This window comes from Musca vetustissima, unplaced genomic scaffold (genome assembly GCF_032173495.1).
Source record: "Musca vetustissima isolate MV318-11 ecotype Yass unplaced genomic scaffold, APGP_CSIRO_Mvet_v1 utg12623, whole genome shotgun sequence".
NCBI classification, from domain to species: Eukaryota; Metazoa; Arthropoda; class Insecta; order Diptera; family Muscidae; genus Musca; species Musca vetustissima.
Window position 1 is genome coordinate 127,585 of NW_026877613.1, and position 9,637 is coordinate 137,221.

The window sequence follows — 9,637 nt, forward strand, 5'->3', positions numbered from 1 at the left end:
ATTTTCACTTAAAATTTTGTAGGGACATTCTTGAATGAGTGTAGGTTCAAATTAAATAAAAAAAAATGTTTGACCCCGAGAATGGGGGGCTCCCCTTAAATTGATTTACATAATTTTGTCCCATTGTAAAAAGCAACTCAATATCTGACCAAATGAAAAATTTTGTATAGGCTCCAGAATGACATGTTTATGGATTCAATTTCATTTTACTGGTCCTTAAAAAATGCGACGTCTGATAGAATTCATCTGTTGAATATACCCAAAGTGGTGAAGGGTATCATATAGTCGGTCACGTCCGACTTTACTACTTTCCTTACTGGTATATTAATAAATTAGTGTCTAAATGCACAGCAAAAGAAGCAGACGTGCTGTCACTCCGCGGACAATATTCACGTCAACTAGTTAACAGATCCCTCGTTTAACACATATTATTCGCAATCAAAACACTTTCTTTATTTTTATGATTCCGTTAAAATTTAATCCAATACCTTCCTTAAAAAAGTAAACCAATTAGTAAAAGCATAACACATTTATTACTAGAATTTGTTTTTATTGTTGCCAAAAGTTATTCTGTGTGTTTATTAAATGGGGAACAGACACGCAAATGCTTTGAGTATTAAAAAACCTAAATTAAGAACAGAAGGGAGTTTTTTTAATATAAACGAATGTCATATAATATAAACTCAATGTCAGCTTAAACATGGATAAAATAAACCCAAACACCGCAAACAAAACAAAACATGAACTTTGTACATTACCCAAACATAAAATAACACCGATACGTGGGATAGCATCGAATACCAGTCGACAAAACTGATTTCAGAAGGAATTAGAAAGGAACAGAAATCATTAGATATAACATTTCTGTCAGCATGGTGTTTCTCAGTTCAATATATCGGTAGAATAATATAAAATTGTTATTTATGCTACATTGCTATTCTGCCTATTTTAGCCAAATTCAAGTATTAGTGTATCTAATGTATGGGTGTCTTTTGCACATTTGACCAGTAGATTATTTTTGACAATAATTTTGATTACACAATTTATTGCCTCATATCAATGAAAAACCATTATGGCTTGTGTTCCGGAACCCGGGTAATCAAATCAATTTGAAGAAAGTTTAGTAAGTAACTTTCCCCAAAAATACCGACAATATTGGCTCAATATTAATAATTTTTGGTAGTAGGGTTTGGTACCGAATGTGTAAAGTAGCTCATTACAGCCCAAACTCCCCAAAATACCGCATAGTGATAAGTAGGGGAGACTGGGGCACCTTCGGCATCGGGGCACCTTCGGCAATCGCGTTTTCAATATGAAGCTCTCACCGTACATCACTAGTTTCGATACATAGGTATCGAATATCGAAATAAATAACTGACACAAAGTTTGAAAGTTCTAGCTAATAAGCTTATTTAGATACGTAGATTTTTGTATTTTTATAGATGTTTCTGTAATATTTCAATTCCATTTCGTAAGTATTTCGTGTATACAACTTTTAAAAATTTTAAGACAATATTATTAAAAAGTTGTTAACTACGATGTGTATTATTATAAAAATATTTAAAAATATAATGTTTTTACAAATCTGATCGAAAAAAATTAAAAAAACTATAAAAAGTATATTCGGGGTACATTCGGCATTTTAAAGTGGGGCACATTCGGCCATATACAGATTGTGCAATAGTATTTCCTTAAAATGTTTTTGAGTTTGTCTTTAAAACTAATCCTTTAATATAGCCCGCAAATGCATATATAAGATCAAACGTGCTTGTATTGACGAAAATGCGATAGAAAACCTCTATTTCTGATGGTGTGTGCGACCTTGAGATGTAAACGTCCGCCGCTAGAAAATAAAGCCCTATAATTCAAACATTGTGTGGCGTATTAAAACCAAATAGAGCCTTTAGGGGATCAGAATTTCAACCAGACTGATAGCGATGACAATTACCCGGCTATGACTATGGTGCCGAATGTGCCCCATCAAATGCCGAAGGTACCCCGGGTTGGGGCACATTCGGCGAATTTGACTTTTTTTACAAAACTGAAAAATTTTTTAACTAATACTATTTTTATATATCTTTTTGGTACTATTTTTGATAATTAAGAGTCAGAGGACAATAATCAGCCATAAAGTTGTTATATATGTTCAATAAGTACTGAGATATAGAGCTCTAAAAAAAAGTGCCGAAGGTGCCCCAGTCTCCCCTACTGTGATATTGGAGGGCTATCCAATAATTACCATTATTCCGTAGCAAGATTTACAAGCCAATGATAATTCAAAATACCAATTTCTATCCAAATTTGTTGAAAACATACCAAAAATCATCAAAATACCAAATATTTGGGTGTGCCGTTGTAAACCCAGTAAGAAAAGTAGTAAAGTCGGACTGGGCCGACTATATGATACCCTTCACCACTTTGGGGATATTCTACATATGTATATTTACAGATGTCGTCTTTTCGAAAGGACATGGACATGAAATTGAACGAACTTAAAATGAACGAACTTAAATCTTTAACTATAAGTAAACCGACTAACATTAATACTTACACATGCCATTCTGCAATCTATTCCATACTTTGTAAATAGACTTTAAGCAAACTTTACACACGCTATTTGGTATGCATCACTATGTAAAATTTAATATCAATCAAGCACCCATTTATTATTTGGTTTACAATCAACGTGAATAGGTCGAAATTATATATGGAAGCTATGCATATCTAAATCTGAACCGATTTCAAAGAAACTTGCACGAGATTAATTTATATTAATTTCAGTACGTTTTGCCAATCGGCCTAGCTATGGGTCTTTAGTACACCATTTACTTAAAATCGGCCGAAAGTATATATAGGAGCTATATTTAAATCTGAACCAATTTCAAGAAAACTTGACACACGAAAGGTTATAGTAAATTCAGTACATTGTACAAAATTGTGTGCGGGTCGGCCAAACTTTGGTTCTTTAGTGAACAATTTACATTAAATCGGATGAAAATATATATTGGAGCTATATCTAAATCTGAACCAATTTTTACGAAAATTAGCACACGTCATTCTTGATCTAATTCAGTGCTTTATGCCAAATTTCGTGCAAATCGAAAGATATATAGGAACTTTGGTGCCCTATTTACCTTAAATCGGACAAAAATATATATGGGAACTATATTTAAATTTAGACCGATTTTCTCGAAACTTAGCACACATCATTCCAGACTTAATTCAGTAAGCTATGCCAAATTTCGTGCAAATCGAAAGATACATAGGGACTTTAGTGCACAATTTACCTAAAATGTGAACCGATTTTCTCGAGATCATTCTGGACGTAATTCAGTACTCTACGCCAAATTTCGTGCAAAACGAAAGATATAGAGGGATTTTGGTGCCCCATTTACCTTAAATCGAACGAAAATATATATGGGAGCTATATCTAAACCGATTTTTCCCAATTTCAATAGGGTTCGTCCTTGGGCCAAATAAGTGGCATGTGCCAAATTTCCAAATCGTATCATAAATGCGACCTGTATTTTGTTTAAAATTTAACATCTACAGACGGACGGACGGACATGCATAAATCGACTCTGAAAGTGATTCTATGCATATACTCAAAAGGAACCATGTGTCTATCTCTTTTCCTTTTCCCTGTTACAAAGATATGCACAAAGACATAATACCCGGTACCACAGTGTGGTGAAGGGTATATATATATACAGACAGCCCCAGCTCGCTCCAACGATAACATAAATATAACGTAATATAAAATTCGGTTCAAAGTATTTTGAACAGCCGTTCTAGGGTGGCTACACAAAATCTGGATCGTTATATCCCATTCAATACTCAATATTTGAGGTGTAATAACAATGTATGTGCAAAATTTCGAAGCTGTCCTCTTGATGTTAGATTAAAGGCCATATATTCCTTTTTCATAAACTAGTAACTTTTCCGAACTTTTTCTGTATACTACTTGGGACCATACAAATGTATAATATATTCACAACATAGTTCGTATTGTATAATTATTCTTTCTTTTAGATTCCTAAGAAAGATACTGCTAGAAACTTTAAATGCTTGAAATGAAGTTAGATCTCATATTGCTCATTTGCTGCAAGACCGGAGTACATCAAAAAAATCAATTTGAAAAAAAGAATTTGAAAGTACGAAATACCAAATTACAGCAGTTTCAGTTTGAAATCTACGTTTATACCAATCATGGGCATTTTCAGTTTAATTGACATATTTGTGTTCTCGTGATTCGGGACAGCCACAATATCATGTACATCTGGCGAATACATATATGGGAGCTATATCTACATCTAAACCTATTTTCATGAAATTTAACACATATTATTCTAGACTTAATTCAGTACGCTATGCCAAATTTCGTGCAAATCTAAGGATATATAGGGACTTTGGTACACCATTTACATAAAATCGGACGAAAATATATATGGGAGCTATATCTAAATTTGAACCGATTTTCATGAAATTTAACACACATTTTTCTAGATTTAATTCAGTAAGCTATGTCAAATTTCGTTCAAATTGAAAGATATATAGAGACAAATGTGCACTATTTACCTAAAATCGGACAAAAATATATATGGGAGCTATATCTAAATCTGAACCGATTTTCTCGAAACTTAACACACGTCATTCTAGACTCAATCCAGTACACTATACAAAATGTCGTGCAAATCGAAAGATAAGAGGGACTTTGGTGCCCCATTTACCTTAAATCGGACCAAAATATATATGGGAGCTATATCTAAATCTTAACCGATTTTTCCCAATTTCAATAGGGTTCGTCCTTGGGCCAGTAAGGGACTTGTGCCAAATTTCATCCATATCGGATCATAAATGCAAACATATGCACAAAGACGTAATACCCTGTACCACAGTGTGGTGAAGGGTATAAAAACAATATCACTGTGCTACAAAATAACAAAAAAAATTTTTTCAGGGGTTCTAATGTACCAATTCTGTTTAGTTGGAGTCTCTGGATCACGAAAATACCTTTGGTTTTTCTGGGTCACTTCGAAAATTAATTTTATAACGGTAAATATAGAGAAAACGAGGTTTCATGGATTTTCCATTTGAAACTTGAATAACTTATTTACTATATAACGGATTTATATTGTTCTTTTTTTCTTTCGAAGAGTACAATTTTTCCTTTCAAACAAGATATATATTTGGTAAATCGGTTGAGTATTGGCTGAGTTACAGCGGTTGAAATGTGAAAAAATACGCCTAAAATGACAAAATTTATTTTTCTTCGGACTGTACGATGAAATTATGATATCAAGCCATATAAGTTTTATTATATTACGGGGAAGAAAATTAAATTAGCTTTCGAAAATGATGATAATCAAAAAAATCGGATAAAAAATGGATGACTTATACACATTTTTGTATTGATTCTATGCATATTCTCTAAAGGAAATGTGGGTCTGTATCGTTTCCTGTTACAAACCGTTATGTTTACAACAGGCAAAAGGAAACGAGATAGACCCATAGTTCCTTTAGAGAATATGCATAGAATCAATACAAAAATGTGTATAAGTCATCCATTTTTTAACCGATTCTTTTGATTTTTATCATTTTCGAAAGCTAATTTAATTTTCTTCCCTGTAATATAATAAAACTTATATGGCTTGATATCATAATTTCATCGTACAGTCCGAAGAAAAATAAATTTTGTCATTTTAGGCGTATTTTTTCACATTTTCACCGCTGTAACTCAGCCAATACTCAACCGATTTCCCAAATATATATCTTCTTTGAAAGGAAAAATTGTACTCTTCGAAAGAAAAAAATAATAATATAAATCCGTTATAAAGTAAATAAGTTATTCAAGTTTCAAATGGAAAATCCATGAAACCACGTTTTTCTCTATATTTACCGTTATAAAATTAATTTTCGAAGTGACCCAAAAAAACCAAAGGTATTTTCGTGGTCCAGGGACTCCAACTAAACAGAATTGGTACATTAGAACCCCTGAAAAATTTTCGTGTCGCACAGTGTATTGCTCGAACCCTATTTCCTGACTATGTGAATATAACAAACGTTCTAACTACTATGTTCTTTGTCTCATATGATGTAGATATACTTATTCTATTATAAAGTAATTAAAATTTGTCTATACATTCTGTTAATTAGAACTTAAATATTTATAGTTGTACATGTCTACAATTTCACACATTGATCCAGATATCGCCCAATATCAACAATCAACATTACATTAATTATATTTGGAAGTTACTCTTTTGCTTTCTACTTCGGGTTGGCGCTCAGTTTATTTTATCATGAAACCAAAACTAATTCACTTTCACCGCACGTACACGGAAAGACAAATAATTCAGTCGGCAACATGCCGCCATTGCTGTCAATTTAATACACTCCAAATGCACTAGACGCTCTTTTTAAGACTTGCAATCCTTGAAGCGATACTTACTTTTAGTTCCCCCTCTTTGTTGTGGCCATGCCTTCATAGTAACCAAGCTGAAAGCAAGTATGGGATATGGTATTTCGGTAGTAACTTTTGGTTTTTGTTTTCATTGGTGGTTATCGTTGTGTTGTATCGCACTGACTACATGAGCTTGTATACTACGGTTCACAGAAAGTTCAAAAGTTTGCAAGAGCAAATTCCAAATACGTGTTGATGTTGTGATCCATAGATATTAAGTGATAATTTAAATGTCAGGTCCAGTATCGCTATGATATATACAATATCATTGAAATTATATTGAGATTTTTATTCTAAATTAAAACAAGTACGAAAATCGTTAATTTTACCTGCTCCGAACTTTTTATACTTTTCCCGAAAAGGAGTGCAAAGCACGATGCATTACACATTTCTTAAAAATGGTTGGTACCTTAGTGTGAAAGCTATGTAAAAATGTAAACATATCTTGAAAAGTCTTTGGAAATTGGTTTACACGAAATGCAAAATTACATCTACTTCGGCGCTAAAATATAAAAATTATCGAAAATGGGTTGGGCCCATCTTAATAGGGGGCTATATCAATAGAAGGACACCTATCGTAAATGCACCGGAAGTATATGTTTTCACACCTCGAAATCTCAGAATACCAAATACGCCTAAAACTTTCAAAATCACAAAAAATGATCGATAGACTTCTATATGGGGACTATGTTAATACTAGGACCAATCTAATATATTCTAGACTTGTTTCAAAATTTGTCGTATTTGGGGGGCAGTGTGCTGTGTGCGGGTGTGTACCATAGGCCGGTAGGTGTTTCACAGGTGTCATGAGGAGATACCCTGATGCAGATTTCAGGTTACGGTAGGTGTACTGAGAAGTCTAAATGCATCTCCATTACGTAGCACTAGTATTCGCCGACCATATCGTACCGCATAGCTCAACATAGACCGGCTTATCGCTCTATAAGATATTAACAAGGTTTCCTTATTTGCAGATCCATCGACAATCGATTCCTGGACCTTGTACCTACTTTTCGACTTATCGTATATAGTTGTGATTTGAGCGGACGATTTAAACATGCTATCAAATGTGAACCCGAAAATGTTCTTAATATCTGGAAAAAGCTGTTCAAATGAAAGCCTAACATAAACTGTAAAATATAACCCTCTGTCGGCTTTCTTTGACTTTTGCATAAAATGATGACAGAAGCCTAGTTTGTGTTCAAAAAAGTGCAATGTATAAAAACAACAGTGTTATACGGATCGCACAAAAAATCCAGAGGTATGAAGTTAATTGGTTTCATTAAGGGTGTTTGCACTTAACTTTGCCACACACAGTATGTGACAAAAAGTTAAATATGTATACGTAAATGTTTTTTCTTGCCAGAGTTACCGTTTTAATGAAAGTCAGACGAGTGAAAAGGTCGTTAAGTTCTGGCGATAGATACCAAATTATTTCCGTTGAAACACTGCCAAAAATCCAAGATGTTCCAATAAGAATATTATTTTAAAAGTTGTGACCAGTAAGGAAAGTAGTAAAGTCGGACTGGGCCGACTATATGATACCCTTCACCACTTTAGGTATATTCTACATATGTATCCTAATAGATGTCGTCTTTTCGAAGGAACATTGACATGAAAATTAACGAACTTAAATATGCGATATTTTATCTATTTGCACAAAATTTGGTGCAAATCGAAAGAAATATGGGAGCTTTTGTCCACTATTTACATAAGACCACACACAAATATATATATATATATATATATATCTATCTATAGATACATATTTGAACCAATTTAATAAACAATATATGGGAGCTATATCTAAATCTTAACCGATTTTCAGGAAACTTTACACACATCACTCCAGACTCATTTTGTGCAAATTGAAATATGTATAGGGACTTTGGTACACCATTTACATTAAATCGGACGAAAATTTATATTGGAGCTATATCTAAATCCAAACCGCTTTTCACGAAACTTAACGTACATTGTTCTAGACATAATTCAGTACGATATGCAAAATTTCGTGCAAATCGAATGATATATAGGGACTTTGGTACACCATTTACCTTAAATCGGACGAAGATATATATGGGGCTGTATCTAAATCTCAACCGATTTTCAGGAAACTTAACGCACATCATTCTAGACCTAATTCATTACGCTTTGTTCAATTTCGTGCAAATCGAAAGATATATAGGGGCTTTGGTGCACCATTTACATTAAATTTTATCCAAATCGGATCATAAACGCGACCTGTACTTTGTTCACAAAAATACATGGACGTACGGGCAGACGGACATGCGTAAATCGACTCAGAAAGTGATTCTATGCATATTCTCAAAAGGAACCATGTGTCTATCACGTTTCCTTTTGCCTGTTACAAGCATATGCAGAAAGACATAATACGCTGTACCACAGTGTGGTGAAGGGTATAAATAGGATGGATCGAATTTCCATCTGCGAAACCTTGGTCAAACGGAATGAGATAGAACCATTTCTTAAATGGATGTTGGCTGGATATGAGAATGAGATAACCCTGTGCGAAAACCGTCGTGGTCAAAGAGCGGTGAAGCACCTCAAACAGTGGCCAAACCAGGACTAAGGACCAGAATGGTGCTGCTATGCATTTGGTGGGACTGGAAGGGGATTATTTATTATGAGTTGCTTCCATTTGGCCAAACGCTAAATTCTGATCTCTACTGTCAACAACTGGACCGTTTGAAGATAGCAATTGACCAGAAACGGCCAGAATTGACCAATAGGAGAGGTATCGTGTCCCACCAGAACAACGCTAGGCCACACACATCAGGATTGTGAAAATCGACTTCTAGAGTTTTTTTGCAAATATAGAACAGAACTTCTATGAGAGAGGCATTATGAACTTACTTTTAAAATGTCAATAAGTCATACAACAAAACGGTGCATACATAGCCCAAATCTGACATTCCGAAGCATGTTAAATAATGTCCTATAGTTAATATAACACATGCACAAACATTGATAGTATATATATATATATATATATATGTTGTAGTAATATTGACCCAAGTTTCAGGGTAGCTCCCATATATAACTAATTCCCTTTTCTTTTTGGGATTTTGCACACGTTTTCCAACCGAAATGCCTGTTATTTGGTATTTTGTGTTCTCATTGAATAACACATATCCATACCAAAAATTGTAA